The sequence below is a fragment of the Schistocerca americana genome, chromosome X (assembly GCF_021461395.2).
Source record: "Schistocerca americana isolate TAMUIC-IGC-003095 chromosome X, iqSchAmer2.1, whole genome shotgun sequence".
NCBI classification, from domain to species: domain Eukaryota; kingdom Metazoa; phylum Arthropoda; class Insecta; order Orthoptera; family Acrididae; genus Schistocerca; species Schistocerca americana.
Genome location: NC_060130.1, coordinates 932,182,809 through 932,209,803, shown reverse-complemented (window position 1 = coordinate 932,209,803; position 26,995 = coordinate 932,182,809). Strand labels below are relative to the sequence as shown.

Sequence of the window (26,995 nt, the reverse complement as noted above, 5' to 3'; positions counted from 1 at the left end):
TCGCCTAGAACTAAGAACTAATTAAACCTAACTAAGCTAAAGACATCACACACATCCATGCCCGAGGAAGGATTCGAACCTGCGACCCTAGCGGTCGCTCGGCTCCTGACTGTAGTTCCTAGAACCGCACAGCCACTCCGGCCGGCTTCTGTTTACAGCATCATGTTGGTCGCATCCGTGTTTGGCGACATCGCGGTGAACGCACATTGGAAGCGTGTATTCGTCATCGCCATACTGGCGTATCACCCGGAGTGATAGTATGGGGTGCCGCTGGCTACACGACTCGGTCACCTCTTGTTCGCATCGACGGCACTTTGAACAGTGGACGTTACATCTACCGATTTCCGTCCTATTCGGATAATTTATTAGTAGTGTGCCGTTTGTTCTTTTCGTCTTAGAGTTTATTTGAAAGCAAATTTTTTTTCCGAACTTTCATAACATCCTTTGTATCATCGCTAGCCACTGAAGCTGTAACTGCTTTATGGTTACTGATGGCCTCCTCTAAGTTATCTGACTCGAAACACTTGGGCTCATACTTAGTAGAAATTCTAAGACATTGCTCTGACAAGTCTTTTCTTTAACTATCTGCTAATCTCTACGTCATATATATATATATATATATATATATATATATATATATATATATATATATGTTGGTCCATTGATAGTGACTGGGCCAAATATCTCACGAAATAAGCATCAAATGAAAAAACTACAAAGAACGAAACTCGTCTAGCTTGAAGGGGGAAACCAGATGGCGCTATGGTTGGCCCGCTAGATGGCGCTGCCATTGGTCAAACTGATATCAACTGCGTTTTTTAAAATAGGGACACCCATTTTTTATTACATATTCGTGTAGTACGTAAAGAAATATGAAAGTTTTAGTTGGACCACTTTTTTCGCTTTATGATAGATGGTGCTGTTATAGTCACAAACGTATAAGTATGTGGTATCACGTAACATTCCGCCAGTGCGGACGGTATTTGCTTCGTGATACATTATCCGTGTTAAAATGGACTGTTTACCAATTGCGGAAAAGGTCGATATCGTGTTGATGTATGGCTATTGTGATCAAAATGCCAAACGGGCGTGTGCTATGTATGCTGCTCGGTATCCTGGACGACATTATCCAAGTTACCGGACCGTTCGCAGGATAGTTACCTTATTTAAGGAAACAGGAAGTGTTCAGCCACATGTGAAAAGTCAACCACGACCTGCAACAAATGATGATGCCCAAGTAGGTGTTTGAGCTGCTGTCGCGGCTAATCCGCACATCAGTAGCAGACAAATTGCGCGAGAATCGGGAATCTCAAAAACGTCGGTGTTGAGAATGCTACATCAACGTTGATTGCACCCGTACCATATTTCTATGCACCAGGAATTGCATGGCGACGACTTTGAATGTCGTGTACAGTTCTGCCACTGGCACAAGGGAAACTACAGGACGATGGCAGATTTTTTGCACGCATTCTATTTAGCGACGAAGCGTCATTCACCAACAGCGGTAACGTAAACCGGCATAATATGCACTATTGGGCAACGGAAAATCCACGATGGCTGCGACAAGTGGAACATCAGCGACCTTGGCGGGTTAATGTATGGTGCGGCATTATGGAAGGAAAGATAATTGGCCCCCATTTTATCGATGACAATCTAAATGGTGCAATGTACGCTGATTTCCTACGTAATGTTCTACCGATGTTACTACAAGATGTTTCACTGCATGACAGAATGGCGATGTACTTCCAACATCATGGATGTCCGGCACATAGCTCGCGTGCGATTGAAGCGGTATTGAATAGCATATTTCATGACAGGTGGATTGGTCGTCGAACCACCATACCATGGCCCGTACGTTCACCGGATCTGACGTCCCCGGATTTCTTTCTGTGGGGAAAGTTGAAGTATACTTGCTTTCGTGATCCACCGACAACGCCTCACAACACAAGTCAGCACAATGTCAATGCATGTGTGAACATTATGGAAGGCGAACTACTCGCTGTTGAGAGGAATGTCGTTACACGTATTGCCAAATGCATTGTGGTTGACGGACATCATTTTGAGCATTTATTGCATTAATCTGGTATTTACAGGTAATGACGCTGTAACAGCATGCGTTCTCAAAAATGATAAGTTCACAAAGGTCCATGTATCATATTGATACAACCGAAATAAAATGTTCAAACGTACCTACGTTCTGTATTTTAATTTAAAAAACCTACCTGTTACCAACTGTTCGTCTAAAATTGTGAGCCATATGTTTGTGACTATTATTGTGCCATCTATCACAAAGCGAAAAAAGTGGTCCAACTAAAACATTCATATTTCTTTACGTACTACGCGAATATGTAATAAAAAATGGGGTTCATATTTTAAAAAACTCAGTTGATATCCGTTTGACCTATGGCAGCGCCACCTAGCGACCCAACCATAGCGCCATCTGGTTTCCCCCTTCAAGCTAGACAAGTTTTGTTCTTTGTAGTTTTTTCGTTTGACGCTTATTTCGTGAGATATTTGACCTGGTCACGATCAGTGCACCACCCTGTATATGTTTGTTTGTTCCATATCTCATTCTAAACCACTGAATCGATTTCAACATATTTGGTACACATGCTACTTATTATCTGGGAAGAAGTACTGCAGACGTAAGAACCACCAAGATCACATAATGAGGGGGGGGGGGGGGGGGTGAGAAGGGCTGGTAACCACTGAGATACAGTCTACCTTACATAACAGGCATTTTGTGTGGGTAGTGTCAACACGTGTTGAAAGGGGTCTATGTGTGGGTGGGCACAGCTGAGAAGAGAAAGAGGGGAGGAGAAAATGTGGAGTGTGAGAGAGATGATAGGATGAACAGTGAGAGAGGGGAGAATGAAATAGGCAGAAAAAGGGGGACGAGGAGGTAGACAGACAGAGATGTGAGCAATAGATTGACAGAGATAGAGGGGGAGGAGGAACTGGAAGGACAAAGAGGGGGCAGGAGGAGATGGAGAATTTAATATAGTAAAGCTGCCGCTTAAGGCATGAAGACATAGTTTATAGCTTATTTACTACTAACTCAACTCGCAATACATTTCGCTGACAGTCCCCACATATGCCACTGAATGTACCTGCAAAATTACATCATCCTACGACACACAGTTCACGAGACATGAGTTGTAAACATTGAGACGCAAGAAAAACTGTTTCTTAAAACTGAGCGCAAACTATCCAAGTTATACTTTTCCAGTGTTGATGAGAACACTTAGAGACTTCACCGCATGGTTTGAGGCGCCATGTCACGGACTCCGCGGCCCCTCCCGCCGGAGGTTCGAGTCCTCCCTCGGGTATGGGTTTGTGTGTTGTTCTTAGCATAAGTTAGTTTAAGTAGTGTGTAAGTCTAGGGAGCGATGACCTCAGCAGTTTGATCCCTTAGGTATTCACGCACACACTTAGCGACTTCCAACAAACTCTAAACATAATTTCAGACCTTTTCTAGACATTGTCTCCCTTGTACGTTTAACGTCAAATTTTTAACACATTAACTCATTTTTAAAATATTCACAATTTTGGAGATGTTTTATACAGGGAGTTCGAATATTTGAAGCATCGTGGGTTTTCTGGTTTCTTTTTTGGGGCAAGAATCACTGTGGGGCTAAGAACCATCTACATGGCGCAGGGATGGGAATGAAAAGAGGGTGATATTGAGGCATAACTCAGGATCTCCTGGAGCAATTTCAGCCAAATTCGTTATGTATATTACCTTATTTTTTATAAAAATACTGCGCGAGTAGGGTTCCCCACTACCACTACGGGTGGTGATGCGGATGAGAAGGGTAAAGTAAAAATATTCGCAAACGATCTGTTGGTGTTTATTTCCTGTATTTAGTTAACTTGGCATACTTTTAAAAGAATGAAGTGCTATTTGTCTCTTATTTGTGTTGTTCAGTGTGTCAACCAGGTCGCGAGAATAGCACTGCAGCAAGTCAATAACTTTGTCAACGTGTTTTGTGACTTGAGATAAACCCACATGGTTGAATACAAAAGTCGTATGGTGTAAAACAGCAGAGAATCAGGCATATACTTGTGCAACATATGTATATATGTTCAACATCTCCTCCTAGGCCCATGGATCGACTTCAACCAAACATGGTAGACATATTATTTACTGTCTGGAAAGATAGAAAACCACCAACCACCTATTACGTGGGGGATATGGGTGATGGACAGAAAACAGGGGAGGAGTAGGTGAACAGAGAGAGTGGGTTGAGGTGATGGAAAGAGAGAGGGAGGGAGGGAGAGAGAGATAGAGAGAGAGAGAGAGACAGAGAGAGACGACAGAGAGAGACAGAGAGAGAGGGCGGAGAAGATGGTCAAAGAGGGAGGGAAGGAGGGGATGCACAGATAGCGGAGGATGTGGGGAGATGATGATGACTGATTTGTGGGGCACTCAACTGCACAGTCATCAGCACCTGTACAAAGTCCCAATTTTTACACAGTCCAATTTTTTTTACAGCCAATCTAGGCACTGTCACGAATGATGATAGCGGTGAAATGATAAGGACGACATAAACACCCAGTCCCAGGGCAGAGAAAACCCCAACCCGGCCGGGAATCGAACCCGGGACCCCGTGATCCAGAGACAGCACCGCTAGCCACTAGGCGACGAGCTGCGGACGATGTGGACAGAGATTGGGAAGGAGAGGATGGGCAGAGAAAGGTGGAGGAGCGGAAATGGTAGTGGGCAGGTGTAAAAAGAAGGGAGGCCGGAGGACATGGATGCAGAGATGAGCTAGGACTAGACGGTCAGAGAGAGGCTGGAGAGGAGGAGATGAAGAGACAGAGGCGGGAGGAGGAGTTGGCGGAATCGGAGGGAGAGAGGGGTAGAGGAGATGGGCAGAGAGAGAGGGAGGATGAGATGGATAGAAGGAGGGGAGGAGGAAGTGGACAGAGAGGAGAGGAAGAGATCGGCAGTGAGACAGGGGGGAGGAGGGGACAGGTAATGAACTGGTTGAAGACTTGAGTAAATAAATACCGAGGCAAGACAAGTTAGCCGGTCGGTGTGGCCGAGCGGTTCTAGGCGCTTCAGTCTGGAACCGCGCGACCCCTACGGTCGCAGGTTCGAATCCCGCCTCGGGCATGGATGTGTGTGATGTCCTTAGGTTAGTTAGTTTTAAGTAGTTCTAAGTTCTAGGGGACTGATGACCGCCCGCATCTCGTGGCCGTGCGGTAGCGTTCTCGCTTCTCACGCCCGGGTTCCCGGGTTCGATTCCCGGCGGGGTCAGGGATTTTCTCTTCCTCGTGATGGCTGGGTGTTGTGTGCTGTCCTTAGGTTAGTTAGGTTTAAGTTGTTCTAAGTTCTAGGGGACTGATGACCATAGATGTTAAGTCCCATAGTGCTCAGAGCCATTTGAACTGATGACCTTCGATGTAAGTTCCATAGTGCTCAGAGCCAAGACAAGTAAGACATTGAAAACAACCTCACAGTAATTCTCTGGAATCAGCTCCAATCGCTTGACTGTCTAGTTCTGCAGCTAATAAATTGAAGTAGCTCCTTATTTCAAAAGCACAAATAGTGAATTTACTCGCGATACTTTTCAAGTTTTACCTGAAGCGCTCTGCCGCTGCAGCTCTAGTGGCAGGTGGTATGTTAAAGCATAGAATCACCTCGTTGGACACACCTTCGATGCTTACATCCACCAAGATTGTTTCACATTTTGGTTCTGTGATAACGTTCCTAGATATTATCAAGTCTTTTACGACAATAAATACGCTGCCACCAGTGGAGTCTAATCTAAATTTGCGGTATTTATTCCAGGGTCATTTTAGGATTTCGCTGCTATTTACTTCCAGTTTCAGACAGCTTTCTATTCCAAATGCTGTTTGGGCAATACTACCTTTAACAAATGAGATAAATTCCTGGGCCTTACCATGGATGATCCAGCTGTTTACTAATACCACATTAATATTTTCTTGTTATGATCTGCAAGAACGTTAAGTTCTCCATCGAGAGTAACGTGGGCGATAATTTTCCGATTACGGTAGGTAATTTAAAATTGACTCAGTCGATGAGATATAATTGTAAATAAATTGTGCGCGCAACACGTACTCTGTTACTGCACACACACACACACACACACACACACACACACACACACACACGCACCAACACACACACACACACACACACACACACACACAGAGAGAGAGAGAGAGAGAGAGAGAGAAACGGGGATTTTGGGGTTTTGTGACACCAGCTTCAACAGCAGTTGGATCTAGGCATCAAAATATGTAACTAGCATGTGTTTTATGCACAAGCGGCAATGCTTTCGACAAATCTACAGTTAAAATAAGTAATTCAATTGCACTGCCTACTGATGAACACTTACGTTAATTGCCAAGAGATCTTATTTGATAAGTTCCTAACCGATTTATATACACTCCTGGAAATGGAAAAAAGAACACATTGACACCGGTGTGTCAGACCCACCATACTTGCTCCGGACACTGCGAGAGGGCTGTACAAGCAATGATCACACGCACGGCACAGCGGACACACCAGGAACCGCGGTGTTGGCCGTCGAATGGCGCTAGCTGCGCAGCATTTGTGCACCGCCGCCGTCAGTGTCAGCCAGTTTGCCGTGGCATACGGAGCTCCATCGCAGTCTTTAACACTGGTAGCATGCCGCGACAGCGTGGACGTGAACCGTATGTGCAGTTGACGGACTTTGAGCGAGGGCGTATAGTGGGCATGCGGGAGGCCGGGTGGACGTACCGCCGAATTGCTCAACACGTGGGGCGTGAGGTCTCCACAGTACATCGATGTTGTCGCCTGTGGTCGGCGGAAGGTGCACGTGCCCGTCGACCTGGGACCGGACCGCAGAGACGCACGGATGCACGCCAAGACCGTAGGATCCTACGCAGTGCCGTAGGGGACCGCACCGCCACTTCCCAGCAAATTAGGGACACTGTTGCTCCTGGGGTATCGGCGAGGACCATTCGCAACCGTCTCCATGAAGCTGGGCTACGGTCCCGCACACCATTAGGCCGTCTTCCGCTCACGCCCCAACATCGTGCAGCCCGCCTCCAGTGGTGTCGCGACAGGCGTGAATGGAGGGACGAATGGAGACGTGTCGTCTTCAGCGATGAGAGTCGCTTCTGCCTTGGTGCCAATGATGGTCGTATGCGTGTTTGGCGCCGTGCAGGTGAGCGCCACAATCAGGACTGCATACGACCGAGGCACACAGGGCCAACACCCGGCATCATGGTGTGGGGAGCGATCTCCTACACTGGCCGTACACCACTGGTGATCGTCGAGGGGACACTGAATAGTGCACGGTACATCCAAACCGTCATCGAACCCATCGTCCTACCATTCCTAGACCGGCAAGGGAACTTGCTGTTCCAACAGGACAATGCACGTCCGCATGTATCCCGTGCCACCCAACGTGCTCTAGAAGGTGTAAGTCAACTACCCTGGCCAGCAAGATCTCCGGATCCGTCCCCCATTGAGCATGTTTGGGACTGGATGAAGCGTCGTCTCACGCGGTCTGCACGTCCAGCACGAACGCTGGTCCAACTGAGGCGCCAGGTGGAAATGGCATGGCAAGCCGTTCCACAGGACTACATCCAGCATCTCTACGATCGTCTCCATGGGAGAATAGCAGCCTGCATTGCTGCGAAAGGTGGATATACACTGTACTAGTGCCGACATTGTGCATGCTCTGTTGCCTGTGTCTATGTGCCTGTGGTTCTGTCAGTGTGATCATGTGATGTATCTGACCCCAGGAATGTGTCAATAAAGTTTCCCCTTCCTGGGACAATGAATTCACGGTGTTCTTATTTCAATTTCCAGGAGTGTATTTTTTATTTCGTTCGACATCCGTGTCAATGGCACAGGGTCTCATAAGATACAGTAAAATATCTGGAACGTTTTCAGAGACGACTCAGAGTAAATGTTGAACTTTGAAATTCTAAATTGAAAATGGCAATGGATGCAGTAGTAGTAATAATAATAATAATAATAATAATAATCTTAAGGTACTAATACTCACGAGCTGTGATATTGTCACAATAGAGTTTTTCAACTATCCAGGAAATATTTATTTAATTATAATTACAGTCACGGAACGTAAGTGTTTATCAATCAGGTTATTAATTTCAGTCAATGCCAACCATCTTCAGTCCTAAAAATATACATGCAGAGGTATAAAAGTATATCCAAAATACATAAATGCATCATTTCTTTATTATTTTTTCCTCCCCCTCTCCTCATATGGAGAGGGGCGGGCTGCTAGCTTTACAGAATGCCGCTCTTCATGTAAGAGCATTTTTAAAAATATAAAAACGATGAGAAAGAGAACCTGAGGACTAACTTATTACCTTAAATTCAAAAAACAAAGAGGGACATAAAAAACAGCAAATATCTGCATTTAAAAACACATCGAACAATGGTGAAATTCTTTAGGAGAAGGCACTGAAGCACTGCACTTTAATGTAAAATCTGAAGTATCTGCAGTGGGAGAGAAGTATTTAGGGAGAAGAGAATATCCTGCATGTGGCTGAGGGCTAGGGAGAAGTATGGAGATGGAAGTTAGGTGTTGTGGTGGATAGTGGGAACACAGAAGGTGTGAAAGATTGAGAGCGGGGACGAACACAAACACAGTATCAAAAAATCTGTGTGAAGAATATGAAAACATTTCCATACCTGAGTAGAAGCGCTGTAGTAAACATCATATCGTTATATGTACATAGATAGCACTGTCACAATGATTAGCCGCGCAAGCATCGTCACAAAGTTACAAAAGTTGCATAACACAAGCACCACTACGACATTCATGTTGACATTTTCAGGAAACATGTTAGACTCCAGTGCACCGGCGAATGACAGACCTCCATTCTGGCACGCTAGATGTCGCTACTGTATGTCAGAACACATGATTTCAGTTGAAATATTTTCTTTAATTAAGTGTACAAAATATTTCCAACGGGAGTTTTGCAAAGAGATACAAAAGGGCAGGTAGTTGCGCTTAGTGCAATAAAATATAACGAGGGAAGTAGCTTTATTAAAAATTAATACTATGTTACAGAAATTACAAGGTACCATTGTACAATGCAACTGGCAGTTGAAACAAAAAAACCTGGTGGTCGCTAGTAGATAAAATAGAATAGAAACTTGAGCACACGTGCTGCGACCGCACAATCCACTTGTCAGTCGGGATCTTACAATTGCATATAAAGAAACGAAAAACAACCGTCACCGGTCATAATCAGAGCTGTTGTCACACACATCACCTATTCATAAGAGCTATAGCTGACACTCAAAAATTATAGTTTATGACTCTGATATGAGAGTGCAACTAAGAATCAGTCAAAAGTTCAGTATGTATATACGCTGTACATTGAAACAGCTATGTAATTGGGGCTTAAATACGCACCAAAAATGTGTAAGGACAACGATTAAAATCTAGTAAGATATAAAGAAGTACAAACAGTGACAACAAAAGGGTCACATAAATTGTATAGACCGCCAAATGGCAAAAAACGAAAACAAAAAGTTAGTGAGATAGAATACATTATGATGCTGTAAAATATAAAAGTGCATACCTACAACTGAGTTAAAATTAAATTAGACAACGACTTTGTTATTTATTTTCAAGTATTATGCTGTAAGGCGCTTTTATATTTCACAACATGCCTTCGTTCATGTTGAAATCTAAACTAACACCGTCCTCATCTTTAATACATATGCTGTTCCAATGCTGCCTGCACTTCTTCATTAAGTGGACAAAAACACACTTGGAATATATCCAGGGAAAACACGGGAATTTTTGAAAAGACATCATATTCGCGGTTGACGAAGTATGACATCCACCTATCTAAATCGACGGCTGTAAGGCCGAGTATCTCACGTGAGAAGTGGGGAAGGTCTGACAGATAATGAGCAGCTACACGAAAAATAGCTATGGAATCTGACGGAGGGTTTTCACAATAACGACTCAACAGTCCATTATGCAGTAGTAACATTATATACCACGCCAACTGGGATGAACATCTGGAAGAGTCAAAAGGTTTGAAACACATAACTGACACCAGTATATAGTGTAAAAGAATGGAGGGCGGATTCGACGTTCCGTCGATGACGGGGTCATTAGCGACGGAGCACAAAGTCAGATTGGGGGAAAATGGGTATGGAGATCGAGGGTGTCCTGGCATTAACCTTCAGCGATTTAGGTTAATCACAGAAAACTTAAATCTTGGTGATCTGACGGAGATTTGAACTACCGTGTTTGAATGCGAGTACAACGTGTTACCACTGCCGCACCGCTCTTGGCGATAACCGGGAGTTGAAGAGATGGGGGTGGGTAATATGCCGACGACCTCAGCTGGGATTATATAAATTTGCAACCATCAATCAATTGGCTGACGCACGCTGGTTTGCATGTAGAAACTGAGGGATTTCTGACAGTGATACAAGATCACGTCACTGCGACGAGAAACTACCGGACGTATGTCCAGAAGGAACAAACAAAAGATGACAGGTGCAGGAAGTGTGAGGATCAGAAGCAGAATATACTAGGAATTACAAATGATTATAAGAACTTGACACCCACAGAATATTTGAAAACGCAGGATGAGGTCGCCAAAGTAATCCATTAGAAGATGGGAAAACATAATCAATTAATGAAAGAGTTTCCTCCTTACTACAGACACGATCCATTCGCTGTTGGAGAAAAACAAAAATTACTGGAACCGCAGCATAATAACTGATAGTCTACCGCAGTCGACCTGACATCAAAATGATAAATGAAGCTGAGTGAACAATACAAAAACTAATAGAAACAGCAGGAAGTGTACGGCTCCAAATATGTCCAACAACAATCTGGCACTCATAATTCTAAAAACTAAATATGGAGAAATAGTTAGAGTTTATCAGTTCCGAAACCACACAGGAAACTGGCCAGGAAAAGACTGACCACAAATTCGTTGTCACAAAATGGAAACAGCTTTCAAGCTTACAAGAGACATCTATAACGCAAAGTGTTCCTCAAAATACACCAAACTAAGGCACAACACAACCATCAAATCAGAGTGTCTTTATGGGGCTGAAATGTTCTTTGAAACTCGAAGAGAGAAACTGAATAAATCCAAAAGAGAGAATGGAAAGTAATCAGGAAAATTAAAGGCCCAAATAATATTGAAGAGTGACTGTACAGACTAAGAACAAATAAAGAAATTAAAAAGTATACCAACTTGTACTCGGATATGAAAGAGCGCAGGGTAAAATTTTGTGTGAATATTAAAAGAAGGGAACCAAATAGATTAACTAGACAGGCTGTGGAATTATATGAAACTTGCAATAAAGCAAAAGTTGAGACAACAAAATGAATTAGTGCAGTAAAATTATACCTGAAAGAAGCGGTAATCACAGGATTTTCTATACCAGATAGGAGGATATTTAGACAGAAAATCCGCGCCTGGACAGTTGTTCTGTCAGAGAAACACTAGATGACCAGAACATCTTGGTCTAATGAGCGGAAAAGAGCCCATTCTGAGAGAACGAAAGCAATATGGGTCCCCTCATGATGTACATCACGTGGTGCAGGAAGTTCCAAACATGAATAATAATAATAATAATAATAATAATAATCAACAGCTTGCCTTACAACATAAACTTATAAAACAACACGTTCCCACATACAAGTATGCACCACAAAATGTACTGGAGAATGATGAATACAAATTATACTGGAACAGAACCATTATAACAGATAAAACAACACCACATAACAAACCTGACATCATACTCACCAATAAAAAGAAGAAATTAACACAACTAATCGAAATATCCATACCCAATACAACGAATATACAAAAGAAAACAGGAGAAAAAATTGAAAAATACATCCAACTGGCTGAGGAAGTCAAGGACATGTGGCATCAGGATAAAGTTGACATTATACCAATTATACTATCAACCACAGGAGTCATACCACACAATATCCACCAGTACATCAACGCAATACAGCTACATCCAAACTTATATATATAACTACAGAAATCTGTAATTATTGATAAATGTTCAATTACCCGAAAGTTCCTAAATGCAATGTAACATATACCGTACAGTTAAAAGGAAGTCACGCTTGATCAAGGTCCGCGTCACTTTCCATTTTTGACCAGACATAACGTCTGAGAAAAGAAAGAATAATAATACTTTAGGATTTCATTACCAAACCCTCAACACAAACCAATAATCATGACAGAAAAATGAGAAATAATCCGCTATCCTGGACCCAAGTCAGTATGACTGGGTAATAGACCTGATTATTGGATTACAGAGGATCAAGCATGTCATGAGGAGAAGACTCGGAGCCTCCCAAAAATCTCAAGACTTTGAGAATATTTTACATGGGGATACTCGCCGTGAACACACTACTGAGATCAGATGAATTGAAACAACTGACAATCACCATGGATAAATTCGATATCAAAATTCTAGAAATAGAAACAATTCTCAGATGAGAACCACTTTGACTAAGAAAATTACAAAATATAGAAGGGGACCAGCCATAATCTTTACAGGATGAACTCTCAAACTCTTTGTAACAGGATTTGTGCTATACAAGTCGATACTGGACTCTATTATGGATCAGAAAATCAGAAAAAAAATATCAGCAATCACGATATGATCTTTAAACAAAACCTATACACTAATCAATGCACATGGCCCTCACAAATAATTCCAACAAGAAAAACCTACATACGGTAGAAGAATTCTGGGAGGATCTGGAAGAAACCACCAACAAAATCCCCAAGAAGCACGTAAAAGTGTTACTAGGAGTTTTAACGCCTAATTGGGCGGGGAAAAAATCAGAGACACAACAGGAGAACACACAGCCCATAATAAGAGAAACAAGAATGGAGCGAACCTGATATAGTTCTGCAGGAATTTTGACCTCAAAATCATTCAACGCAATTCCAGAAACCACACGAGAAACTGCGAACCTGGAAATACCACAACAACGCTCTAGGAGAATTACAGATAGACCACATAGCGACACCCATAAAAACGCCAGAGAATTACGAATGTAAGAACAAGGAAAGGATATTTCGAATTCGATAGTCACTCGCCCCAAATCAAACAGAAATCTATACCCAACAGACAAATCAAAAGAATAAACCGAACTTTCAGAACAGACCCAGAGTACCTTTGATTAAACAGGAAAGAAATAACTGAGAAAATTAAGAAAATCAACAATAACGACTGGACATAGCTGTCTCACAAAATGAAAGAACTGGTAAAATTGGGACAAACACCGAGAAAAAGTAAACACAGATGGTGAGACATGACATGCGACAGAGCTACAGAAGACAAAACACAAGACTGGAAAAAATTTAACGGTCATAGAACATCCGAAAAATGGGAAGAATTCAACAGGATATAGAAGGCCACGTCGAAAATATTCTGTAGAGAAAGAAGAGATCACGAAAACAACAGGTGCCCGCCGTGGTGGCCGAGCGGTTCTAGGCGCTACTGTCTGGAACCGCGTGACTGTTACGGTCGCAGGTTCGAATCCTGCCTTGGGCATGGATGTGTGTGCTGTCCTTAGGTTAGTTAGGTTTAAGTAGTTCTAAGTTCTAGGGGACTGTTCACCTCATAAGTTAAGTCCCATAGTGCTCAGAGCCATTTGAACCATTTTTTTGAAAACAACAGGTTGAAAGAGTTAGAAGAAGACTTCAACAAAAGCAACACACAAGACTTTTACAGAACTTTCAGAGAGAGTATGAGAGGATAGCAACTACCGAGCTTATGCCCCAAAAGACAAAATGGAAAACTAGAGATAAACCCGAAAAAGAACTATGAAATGTTAGCCCAATACTTCGCCACACTCTTCAACTGTGATAAACCGACATAGAATCTAACAGTTCGAGAAGACAGAATCTAACCGGATTTCAAACCACCAACACGCGAGGAAATCGTGAAAATAATAAAATCATTGAAAAGTAACAGAACACTTGGAGAAGATGGATTGATTTTGAAATCTGAAAATTACACTACGAAACCATTACACTCAAAATACACAGAATCATTGAAAATATCTGGGAAAGAAAAAAAGTACCCAAAGATACCAGAAGAACAGAGGTCAGCCCTAATACACTGCCTCCACAAAAAATGAGAGAAAACAGTACAGAGGAATTTGACTGTTGATGGATTCAATTTCAAGACTGTTGACCACCTCAAGTACCTAGGGAGTCTTTTTAGTAATAACAATAGAGCAGATATAGAAATAGATGCCTGTTTATCAACAGCAAACAAGGCACTTTTTAGTTTCATCAAAATTCTAAGAAAAAGATCACTTAGCAGTAACTTCAAAATCCGCTTATATCAATCGATCATTATGCCTGTGGTGTTATATTTAGAAAGAAAGATGAAGAAAACTGTTAATATTCGAAAGAAAAGTACCAAGGAAAATTTTTGGACCTGTGTATGATGAAAATAACATGGGGTGGAGAATAAGAAGAAATGAAGAATTAAGAGGGCTGTACAAACACCGTAACATCGTCGAAGTGGTCAAGAGGAGAAGGTTGAATTGGGCAGGCCATATAGCAAGAATGACAGAGAATAGGCTACCTAGAATGGCATTCAGCAGAACAATAGCTGGAACGAGAGGAACAGGGAGACCCAGAATCAGATAGCATGATAACATTCGGGTGGACACAACTAGGATGAACAGCAACAGCAACTGGACAAACAGCGCATTGGACAGGCAGAAGTGGAAGAGGCTCATAGAGCAGGCGTATGGTCGATAAGGCCCTTGCAACATGTAAAGTAAAAAAAAGTAAATGTGGCATAAAAAACAGTGTCCAAAGCCCTGTTAATCGGTTAGAGCCTCAGATAGATCCACAGATAGGAGAATACCAAGGAGGGTTCAGAATGGGAAGATCACGTAGTGACCAGATGTGGTGCGTGAGAACAATTTTAACAACGAGAACATCGAGGAACTCCACAATAGCATTCGCCGACTTCAAGAAGGGCTAATACTCAATAGATAAACACTGTTCAACGCGTTAAAAGAAATGAAGGCGGAAAGCTAATCCATGAAACACAAAAAAATCTTAAGTGTAGTTTATGGGAGAGATCTCGGAACTATTCGAAATCTAGACAGGAGTGAGACAGGGAAAGCGCATGTCACCCATTCTGTTTTAATCAGTTTTGGAGAAAATAATCAGGACGAGGAGTCAGTGGAGAAAAGATGGGAAGACACAGGGACAGAACCGACAACATAAAATGTCTGGCCTTCGCTGATGATATAACCATCATAACAAATAACAGAAAAGAAGGCAAAGAAGCTGTAGAGACACTATACGAAATCTCAGCCAAATCAGGACTACAGATTCCACATGAAAAAACGCAGTACATGGACACAAAATCCACAGACACTCATCCACTGATAAACTGTGAAAAGATAACACTAGCAGAAAGTTTCAAATACCTGGGAGGGATTATACAGTAAACAGGACTCAACTCTACATCCAGTGAAGAAAGGATCACAAAACTACAAAAAGCATAAACTAACATGGAACAATTAAGACACCATAGTACAGTAGTTTTACCAGAGTCCCTTTATGCCTCAGAAACAACACTAACAAAAGGAAGAACGAAAATCAAGGATTTGGAGAAAAAAAGAGAGAAAAATATTGAGAAAGATCCATGGGTCAGTTCAGAAAGAGGAAATATGGATAAAGTGACCGACTAATGAACTGTACGAACAAACGGACACCGTTACAAACATCATGAAAAGAAGGGGAAAGGTCTCTGGATATATACATAGGATGAACGAAAAAAGAATAAAGAAAATTTTTAACACAGTGATGACTAGCACAGTGAAAATCAACTGGGTAAAGGAATCCATGGAAGACCTCGAGAAACTAAACATCTCCACAGAAGACATGAGAAACAGGAAAAATTAACAGAGTAAAATCAGAAAACAGAAACTTCAGCAATCACACAAAGAGAAGAAAACAGGAAAGAAGTGGATAGAAGAGAGAAAGAAGAAACACAGTGAATATATGAAAGATTTTTGGAAGAAAAAAAGACAGAGACAGGAAAAAATACCACGAAACGTAATGTGACTTGTCGCTCTCCTTAAGGGGGAATTGACGATGGTAATAATAATAATAATAACAGTAGTAATAAAGTTGAGCAAATCACATCCCTCACAGGCATCACTGTTCGCATCTCCCGTAATTTGCACACCATCTGTAGTGAAAAGATGGGTAAATACAGGAATCTGGCTGATGAGATTAAATCCGTGTGCAAACAGAAGTCTCAGCACATCATCCTTGGTGGTAATACCAGACAGTTGCGTTATTCCAAACCAGACTGTGAAGAAGCTACAGGACCTAAATCTACAGCCTTCAGTTTGTTGGCATCTGTAGAAGGCAGCATAAGATTTGACCTCATGATAGAATGGTTAATAATGAGTATGGAAATGGAAAGGTATCGGCCGTAGTCTGCTGGATTGATTAAGAAAAACCGTAGGCGACACAAATCAGGTTGGATGATTCAGGGGAACAAGTGTGATTCCTTATTATACAATGTATAATGTGTAATGTGTATATTCTTGTATGTGGTTCCTTAATATGTACACACATCAGTGTGTTGGTTGTTTTTCCTCTGCACCGAACAGTCTTCCCCCAAACATGTCACAAACTTATTGGGCTGATGTTTTATGCGTGACCATAATGAACCACCAAACAGACACTTCAACAGCTGACCTGCTGTCGAGGGGAAAACAAGCATTAATGGCCTGCTCCTGCCAGCTGCACATGAGGGTACTACCCAACCTAAAGGCATACAACGTGTGATAGCTATAATTATTAGTCTGCAAATAACGTAAATACTGATATTTTTCAGTACTCTATACTCAATCAACAACAGAAATATCTGGACTTATACACATTGCATCCTGTATAAACAGTTTTCCTTACCTTTCAAGTCATTATAGTGAATTTCTGTTACACAGTCAAGCGATTTATAAAGCACTCATGTACGAACTAGATGGAATTTCCAAAGAGAATAATATCCTTCAGCATGGTTTTTTAAACCTGTTGTTCTTCGCTGACAGCCAACAGAAAGTACGTTTTGTATGACGCTGCACACTTTTCTGAACAGTACTGAAGGATATGATAACGATAAGCACTATATAGAAACAAAGCTTTTTAAACAAAACACATTTTGTTAACATTCTACATTCTTATTTTTCATATCCACATATTTATTCCTCAACATAGTCAGTCGTCGCACCTGGCCAGCTAGAGGCAATCTGAAAATTAAAAAGAAAATGCTATCAAACTTTTCACTACCTGCCATCTGTTCATGGCGTGGATACTGCTGTTCCTTTTGAATAATTTCATGTTGTCAGCCACAAGTCACCTACGCGAGTCGATGCACTTCGATGCCAATTTGAAGCATCTCACGTTGTGAAATCACAACGGAAATTTTTGATCACATTAAATAATAACTCATTCGATACATAAAATATGGTATTTAAATTTAATTAAGTTTCTTCATATTTGGAAAATACAATTATTTTGTAGTGTGTCCCATTGCAGATTGTCTACTACATCAATACCATGGCTTATTTCTTTCCTTCCCTCCTCCAGCTGAGCTAATGCCAAGTTGTAATGGCATCTATGTCGGCAGATTCTGTCTTTTCTTCCCTTTTAATCAAGTCAATTCACTGCTAACTATGCCTACAAAATTGAAATCATGTTCTTTGACGTCTTCTAACTTTACACCTAGATTTTCTGTGGCACTACGTAGGAATTTAAAGTTTTTAAAGAACAGTTACCAAGATGTTTTCACATGTAGTCAACGGTGATAATGCTAAAGGTCATCCGCAGAGTATGTTTCCTTTCGTATAGGGGACATTTGTCTTAGTTATCCGGACCATTATATTTACAATGGTACTTATTTCTATGTGTCACTATTTTTGTACATCGTTGAAGCATATGAAGAAATTCATTTATTCATTTTCCACTTTTTCAGTCAATATTTTGTCGTAATTGTTTTTTGTAATGTGAATACATCTCCAGCAGAACAATTTTATGAGTTTTATTCAGTTTGTGGAGTAGTTTCCCGAATGGATGTCCTGTATTGTGTATGTCTGTGGCTATTGCTGACGTGTGTCTTTTGCGTATGTAGGCTTTAATATTCTCTGTATACCTGGTGTTGAAATTTAGGCCTGCTTGTTCTATGTAAAGCATCGAGCGTTCCTGGTAAGTTATTTTGTATATTCCAGAGTTTAAATATTGGTCATGATTACATTTCATGTTATACATTAGTTTTTACTATAGCTTAGTAGATGCAGAGAACCCAATTTTTAGACTGCGGTTTTTGAGAATATTTGCACTCTTTTGTAATATAGTGCCAATATATAGGATTCTAGACATGCGTTTGTTTTTATCTTAATCTTCTCTCATGTGATTTGTATTTGGATCTTTCTTTATTCTGCCTAACACTGAGTCAACCATAAAAGCAACATAGTTTTGGTAGGTACAATCTGTTTCACTATGTTTATTTCCTGTAGTATGTTTTCTCGGTTCGAAGATATTTTAATTGACCTGTACAGTACTGTCCTATATGCTGCTTCTTCGTGTGTGTTTAGGTGACGTTTGCTGATAGAGTAACAGTGGAAAATCTTCCTATAATTTCACCAATACCTCTTGTCCGGTTCTCAGTTTACGTGCGCACCCTGATGCGGGAGGTTTGAGATGACTTATCAAAACTTTATCCATTATGTCCCCTCTACAACTTCTGAAAGCCTGTAATAGGAATTGTGAAATACCCTGTTTATCGTATTAAATCGAAGTGTGTAGTTACTATTAGCAGTATTTCACAGATCTGCAGACTATGGCTATCTAATTTTGTGAATGGGAAAAATCTGTTTGTCCATCCAGCTTTCGGTAAAGTCATTCTTTCTGATTATTTATTTATTTTCTTAATGGAGGATCATTTTCCTTTCTGTATTGCCTTACTCTGCTTACTGTAGTTGCTGCTTCTACCTGTCGACTCCAGAATTTTGTCGATAACCGATACAGTCAGCCTGCAAGTCTTCGCCTTTTCCTTTCTGGAATCTTTGCGGCAGCCGAAGAGCTCGCAAACCAATCCACTTGGGCTAGCCCCCTGGAAAGCAACTGTAAAATACACTATGACAAACGTAGCTTGTTACTTTTCAGCTTACAATATTCGAAACGCTTAGCTTTCATGCTATTATGTTCTCTGACATTTAAATGAAAAATTTGAATTAAGATGTGTAAAAGTATAAATGATTTTAACGAAATGTTGTTTCGGAGATGGCGGCTCATGACCCCCATGTCCATTCCTTGCATTTACGCTTGAGGAAGGTAAAAAATGGGAAGAGAGGAAGAACTGGGTTCATTATTCCGCCAATGACGCATTGAAATTGAGCAAAAGATCGGATTCGTGGAGGGTGGAGGAGAAAATCAGTCGATGCCTTTTCAAAGGAACCACGCCAGTAGTCGCATTAATCGATACTGGTAAACAACGGAAAATGTTAATAAGTATGATTGGAGGGAGTTGTGAACAACACTACTCCAGAATGCGAGTGTAGTGTTTTACTCGTTGTCAGTGGTGGATACATATCCCTTTTGGGGCCGCCCGCATTGCCACTCGCGTCGACCGTGCCAATCAGCCCGCACGCTATTCGTTCGTTTCTTTCGTCGGTCGACTCGACTAAATGGAGCTATCGAGTAGTTGTACTTTCCTATGTAGCACGCGCGTCCGCGTCATCGTTATTTTATATATTTCTGTCTGGCACATAGATAGCTAACACAAACCTACAAGAAAAGTCGCGGCCATTCTAGTGATCTCGATACGTTATTCTGTCTGGCATTTGTTCGAGAAAAGTCGCGAATATTCTATTGTTTTCTTGTACAGAGAACCTTCGATACGTAGCGTCATATATACGGACTACTCGCCGAATAGGAAGCTAGTTTACATTCAGAAGTAGAAATAGTAAGACTGAAGATTGAATAAGTAAAAAGTCCTACTGTAACAAGTGCAAGTGTGGAGCTTAGTCAAGAGTGAGAGTGATCAGTTGATTGTGAAGTATTAATAATAGTAATTTCTCAGTAAAAATTCCTATACCTAACTCGTTGGTTGGTTGGTTGTTTCGGGGAAGGAGATCAGACAGCGAGGTCATCGGTCTCATCGGATTAGGGAAGGACGGGGAAGGAAGTCGGCCGTGCCCTTTCAAAGGGATCATCCCGGCATTTGCCTGAAGTGATTTAGGGAAATCACGGAAAACCTAAATCAGGATGGCCGGACGCGGGATTGAACCGTCGTCCTCCCGAATGCGAGTCCAGTGTCTAACCACTGCGCCACCTCGCTCGGTACCTAACTCGTAATACGAGTTACGTATGGTAAACTATTGATGCGTATATCTCCGGTAATAGTGACTTTCGAGAAGATTTCGGAAAACGCATTGTTACTATATAGGCCCTCTATCGAATACATTAGAAAGGAACAGAATCGACAATAAAAGTTCCACACACCTAAATTGCCGGTTGACGTCATCATTGAATACGTGCCCTTATATTATACGTCGTAGTGTACATATTGGCTTGTCGCTTTCACAGTAAGTATTTGTTCACAGTCCATAAAAGTCTGGAAGCGAACATTCTAGCAGCGAGCGTTCTCGAAACAACCGAGCCACATATGTAAGGGAAGCAGAGTCGCTGCCAGGTAATCAGTTTGAAAGTTACAATCGTCGCGATGACTTGGAAGTAATAAGAAGTGAACAACGGTGATTATTGGCTATTACCACGGACTTCAGTCAGTGTTGTGCTTAGTCATATTAGAAATACGTGGAGCGTGACCGTGTGAGTTTTAGCGCTAAGTGTACTAGTGCATTTTTCAGTACGAATAAAGTATTTATTCGAGAAAAATTTGCATCTAATTTACCTGCGTCGTAACAGTATAACAAAATGGATCGTTATGTAATAAGAAAAAGAGAAGTAGAAACATCTGAAGATTCCGGTCACCGTTCAGCCGCAAAATCACCACTAGATGTATAGGCAGAGCCCAGGACTTCATTGAAACTTCCACGACAAAGTTCATCGACTGATTCCTTTAATCCCACGGATATTGGCAATTATTTGGATACATTAGCATCAGGAAATATTAGTGATGATATAAAACACAAGCTTCTCACAGCTCCAAGAAAACCTGAAAAAGGTCATATCTTTCCTACTTCCGAGCACAACAAGAGCGGACGGGTTGAACGCAGACAGGTGCACGATAATCACTTTGAACAGTATTCATGGCTGGTGTTCTCACAAGTTAAAAAGGGACTTCTTTGCATTAACTGTTCAATTTTTGTGAATAATAATAAATCGTTGGAGGAAAGAAATCCATTATCGCCAAGAAACTTGTGACTGAACCACTAACAAAGTTTGCTAAATTTACTGGTAAAGATGGTGACCTTGAGATCCACTCTCAGCTCAAGTACCTCGTTGAAGCGCCAACGGATGCAAAGTTATTTTTGCCGACATAAATCAATTGTCAAGACACAGAATGGAAAGCATTAGGGAAAACAGAGACCGTCTTGTACCTATAATAAAAACAATCATATTTCATGGAAAGCAAAATATTCCTATGCAGGAACATAGAGATGATGGCAGTCTATTAGAAAATGAAAATGATCGTGAAAGTATAGTGAGTCACGAGAGAAACTTTAGAGCTCTTCTAGGATTTAGAATTGACGCTGTATACTTGCAACTAAAACATCACCTTGAGACCACTAAAGCGAACGCCACTTACATAAGTAAAACAACGTTTAACGAACTTATTTCATGCTGTACAACAGTGATGTTATCGAGAATACTGGAGGAAATCAAGGCTTCTCGTTATTACAGCATAATCTTCGATGAGTCTACGGTCATAGCGCACATCACCCAGCTGAGTTTAGCTGCAAGATATGTTGATGATGACGGCAAATTACACGAACGATTTATGGGTTTCGTTGACATCGATAAAAACAATGATTGTAGTGGAAACATTGACGATGAACCTCAAGAGAGTCAAGTTGAAGAGCGTAGTGTTACTGGTGAAGTATTAGGTACTACGATTCTAAGGAGAATGGAAAGCCTTTCTCTGTCACTGGAGACCTGTGTGGGTATAGGCTCTGACGGTTGGTCAGTTAATAAAGAAAGTTATCAACGCGCAAGTAGCACCGTGTCGAAGTCATCAGCTCAACCTCGCGGTCTCTCGCAGTTGCAAATTTACAAGTGTGAGAAACTTAGCAAGCGGTTCGCAACATTGAAGAGGCATCTAAAACACTCACTGCAGTCACATTGTCAAACGAGATGGGTTGAGCGACATGATGCTGTTATTCAATTCGCAACTGATCTCGGAACAGTTTACAAAGTTCTTAAAGAAATACAGTGTTGGAGGGATAGAACAACGGCTGCTAAAGCCAATATTCTCCTTCGAGCTCTCACTAATTGCGAGTTTATTATCAGTCTGTTTACACTGAGTGACATTATGAGCATAACATATCCAGTCAGCAAAATCTTACAAGACCCTAGCTTGGACGTCGCGATGGAAAAAGCAAAATTAGTTTCGACGCTGAAGGTGTACGACGGCATGAGAACTAATGCTGATAGCCAGTTTGCTGGTATTGTTGAAGAGGCGAAGGCAGTTATGGAATAGTTAGACGTGGAGATGAGTGTTCCTCGTCTTACTGCCAGACAAAGACACAGGGAAAACTGCGTTCATAATGATGAAGCTATGACGTATAGGAAAAGAACTGTTTTTATTCTAACGCTGGACCATGTTGCGACTGACATGACAGAACGTTTTGCTGAAGAAAATATTTATCATTCAAAATTCAACATACTTTTGCCCTCACAACTACTGAAACATGACGGTAACGACCTGGCACATAAATTGAATCACTGCTTAACTGAACTACCATTCTTTGAAGAAGAATCACTCTTTGTGATTAAAAAGAGACTAATGGGAGAGATTCTTCAATACAAGCAAACGAGCATAAACGCCGTTAATGATCGTGATTCTGTTAGGCAAGCGTTATCTGTTTGTCCTAGATCTGACTATCCTACTTTACACACGCTGTACAAAATATTTGCTTTTCTATCTTTATCTATTGCTACAATAGAAAGAAGTTTTTCGACATTGCGGCGTACAAAGACATGGCTGAGGTCGACAATGAAGGAGTATCGACTTAATGGCTTAGCTGTGTTGAACACTCACCCTGACATTGATTGTCCTATTGAACGCGTAATTAACCAATTTGCCAAGAAGAATAGACGCATAGAATTCATCATTTGAGGAAGGGAACCACAATTGTAACTTTTTATATCATAATATGGCATTGTCTTATATATGCGTACAATCAGTTTAACTAAAATTTTCTTAAACTGTGCATGTGACTTGGTTATTTTTTACTGTGGTAAAAGTAAAGATAGCTCAAGATATCTTCAGTGCGCCCTCCTTGAGGTTTTTCTGTATCCGCCACTGCTTGTTGTACCACCACATTGGGTGGGAACAAGAGAGACGCTTTCTTACTCTTGACGGTTTCCATATGCGCAGTAAGACTTAACAATTTTAATTTGCAATTTTCTTCTCGCAGATCTTAATTTTCTTTGAAAGTCTCCGTATTAGGATTTCTATTATATCAATGTGTGGTTATTTTTTCTCCAAGTTTCGATGTTTTTCTTTCATTTTCCAGGTCGATTTAATCCAGATACCTGTCTCGCACGCTAACAACGCCCAGCGCCTCGTAGCTACATTGTCAACAAACTATCATCTGTGTCGGATTCAGGTAAGAATTAATGAATTATTGCACCATACGCGTGATACTAACGGTGACTGGTATAAAATAGTATAGTTAAGGCAAACTCAGTTGTCTCATCGGTACTCACCTCATCTCTACGATTAGTCGGCGTCTGCTGGAGATAAAGTTACTTTTACGCTCTCTTAAGGGAAAGCCGACGCGCCTCTACCCAACAGAGAAAAGTGTCACCACCTACTTAACAGCAGTAACTGAGTGATTATCTAACTGCGTATGGTCCCCACGATTTCTCCACATTCTTGACTCAAAACTTGTTAAGTCTCAGGCTTATACTAGCTTAAAAAAAGTCTCAGGCTTATACTAGCTTTAAAAAAACCAAACTCCGAAGATTTCGTACTACACGTTTATCGAGCTCCCAAACTTCAGTGCTTCCATCCCTTACATTTTTTTTCTTATCATACAGAACGTCATATACATCTAATACATCACTAAGTTTGTGTAAAATCGCGCATTGTGTAAGTAAAGAAATATCTTCTACAAAAAATTTTAGTGGGAGGAACAGACAATGAGATCCGCGAGGACAACCTCCGTAGTACTCTGTGGGATTGGAAAACCATCTGAGAATCCCGCACAACTATTCCATGTAGCTCCTATCTAACATTCGTTTATAACCCAGTTTCAAACACGACAACAATACCCCTGGTAGGAAAATGCGGTTGCTAAGTAGCAGAGGTAATTAGACGAGAAATTTAGTTTCCGAAATGATTGATACTGCCTCAGTAGCTATTAGTCGTAATTCAAGATTGCATCAATATGTTGTCATGCATGTTTTTTCACCGGCCATAGGTAAGACCCGAGCAGACAACCATTATACACTAACAAGGGGAGGCCGCCAATTGTGAAATTCAGATCCGATTCAAACTGCGCATAATAAAAGTTCATGGCCACAGGTGTAATGTGGCAAAGCATCAAGATGCACTTCTCAGCCGTTGTCGAGAAAATCGACAGTTAAAAGAAACCGTTGCGGTGAAATACTCTCTAAGCGCTCGGGTTCGTAATCCGAAGGTCGCGGGATCGAATCTCGTGCCATGCAATTTTTTTTTTTAGTATTTGTTTTTTGTAATTTTTGTAAGCACTCGGGTTCGTAATCCGAAGGTCGCCGGATCGAATCCCGCGCCATGCAATTTTTTTTTTTAGTATTTGTTTTTTGTAATTCAAATGTGTGTATACACACACACACACACACACACACACACACATATATATATATATATATATATATATATATATATATATATATATATATATATTAAATTCCCGGCAATCAGCTGCAACAATTATGCATATAATAAGTTTGAAAGTCGTTTGTCTTGGAAAAACTGGCGACTTCGAACATCATTGTTGTATTTCACAAATGTTATTAATTGTCTTCATAACCATGTATAGTTAACGGAAGACGTAGAAACGATATTCCGAAACGAATAAGTATAGCGTAAGTCAAACGTTCGAATTAGAATAGAGACCCCCACGAACACAAATTTGCTGTGGCAGGTATGAAATATAAACTCGGTTACTCGCTCGTTACACTTTAATGACAGATGCTGAAGGGGCCGAAACGAGCCGCCTTATAACAGCGTAGTTGCCTGCTAACTTCGAAAGAAGGTAGATGCGGCCCCTAGCGCAACTTATAACATCGTCGAAAATCAGTGCAGACGTGAGAGCTTTGGTACAACCTGTTAAACAAACGGAAAAATGGAGGCGGTACAATTGGAGAGCGACCCGCCTTCACCAACATGCATAAGCAATTCATTAATAATTTATATTTGAATTACAAAAAAATAATAATAAAAAAATTGCATGGCGCGAGATTCGATCCGGCAACTTTCGGATTATGAACCCGAGCGCTTACCGCTACTCCACGACGCTGTAGAAAATTTTTAATCGTAGAGAGTATTTCACAGCAACGGTTTCTTTTAACTGTCGATTTTCTCGACAACGGCTGAGAAGTGCATCTTGGTGCTTTGCCACATTACATCTCTGGCCATGAGTTTTTATTATGCGCAGTATGAATCGGATCTGAATTTCACAATTGGCGGCCTCCCCTTGTAAGATGAAGTGGAAAATGCCATTGTTCAGCAGCTGTATGTCTGCTACTATGAGTGGAATAGTAATCAATACAAATAGCACTGAAAAACAGTTTTAAGTACTGACGTCAGTGAGGCCCCAGAGTCTGATGGAGTTCCAGTGAAGCTGTAAACGGTATTTGCAGATGAATTAGCCCTGCTCTTGGCGATAATGTGTGACATATCCCTTGAGCAAAGATATGTCCTCTGTAAGCCCAGGTCGAACTCTTCTACAAAACAGGAAGTAGAACTGGTCCGCAAAACTGTCTCTCACATCCATTTGTAGCAGAATACTAGAACGTAATCTGAATTGAAACGTTATGACTACCTGGAACAAAATAAGCTTCTCTGTGGAAAACATCATGGGTTCCGAAAACATCGATCATGCAAAATCAAACTTATGCTCTTCACATGTGATATCGTCAACACTATGGGTAGAGAAAACCAGGTTGATTCGGTGTTTCAAGACGTTCGAAAGGTGTCTAACTCAATACAGCATCGACGCTTGCCAACGAAAATACATTTCTATTCTATCATATATATATATATATATATATATATATATATATATATATATATTATTGCATGGGGACTTAATTATTTATAATGAAAATAATTTTTTATTTTTAGTCACTGTTTGTCGGGCTACGAAGTCTCGTAACCGGTTGGCCCTGACTAGTATTAGTACGCAATCTGACTGCATAGAATAACAACAAGGAATCAAAGGAAATTTCCGTTACCACAATTAATTAATTAAGTCCCCAGCAACTATAAAAGCTACGAAACAAAAACTACGAACAACAAGGCACAAGTGTAACTGTTCTGTGTGTGGAAGTGTGATTCAACGTACACATCTGGCACGGTTCTTCCTCAATAAGATAAGGTATTTTAAATACCATTTACACTGAATTAATTAAATAAAACTGAAATACTATAATTGCACATAGAAACCCGAATTACAGTCTAATACATGAACACAAGCCAGATGCTTTGTTGACTGAACCTGTGACCAAGAGGCATTGTTAGTTAGGAAATTAAAAAAAAAATAAA

The 26,995-nt window shown here is 41.0% G+C and overlaps 1 long non-coding RNA gene across 1 annotated transcript in view; it reads left to right on the top strand.

The window, feature by feature from the left end:
* The window catches only part of LOC124555560, a 229,892-nt gene that overhangs the window by 91,074 nt on the left and 111,823 nt on the right, over positions 1 to 26,995 (top strand). The window contains exon 2 of the long non-coding RNA XR_006968561.1: positions 23,760 to 23,852. This is a non-coding gene — a long non-coding RNA (uncharacterized LOC124555560). The remainder of the gene's footprint in view (positions 1 to 23,759; positions 23,853 to 26,995) is intronic.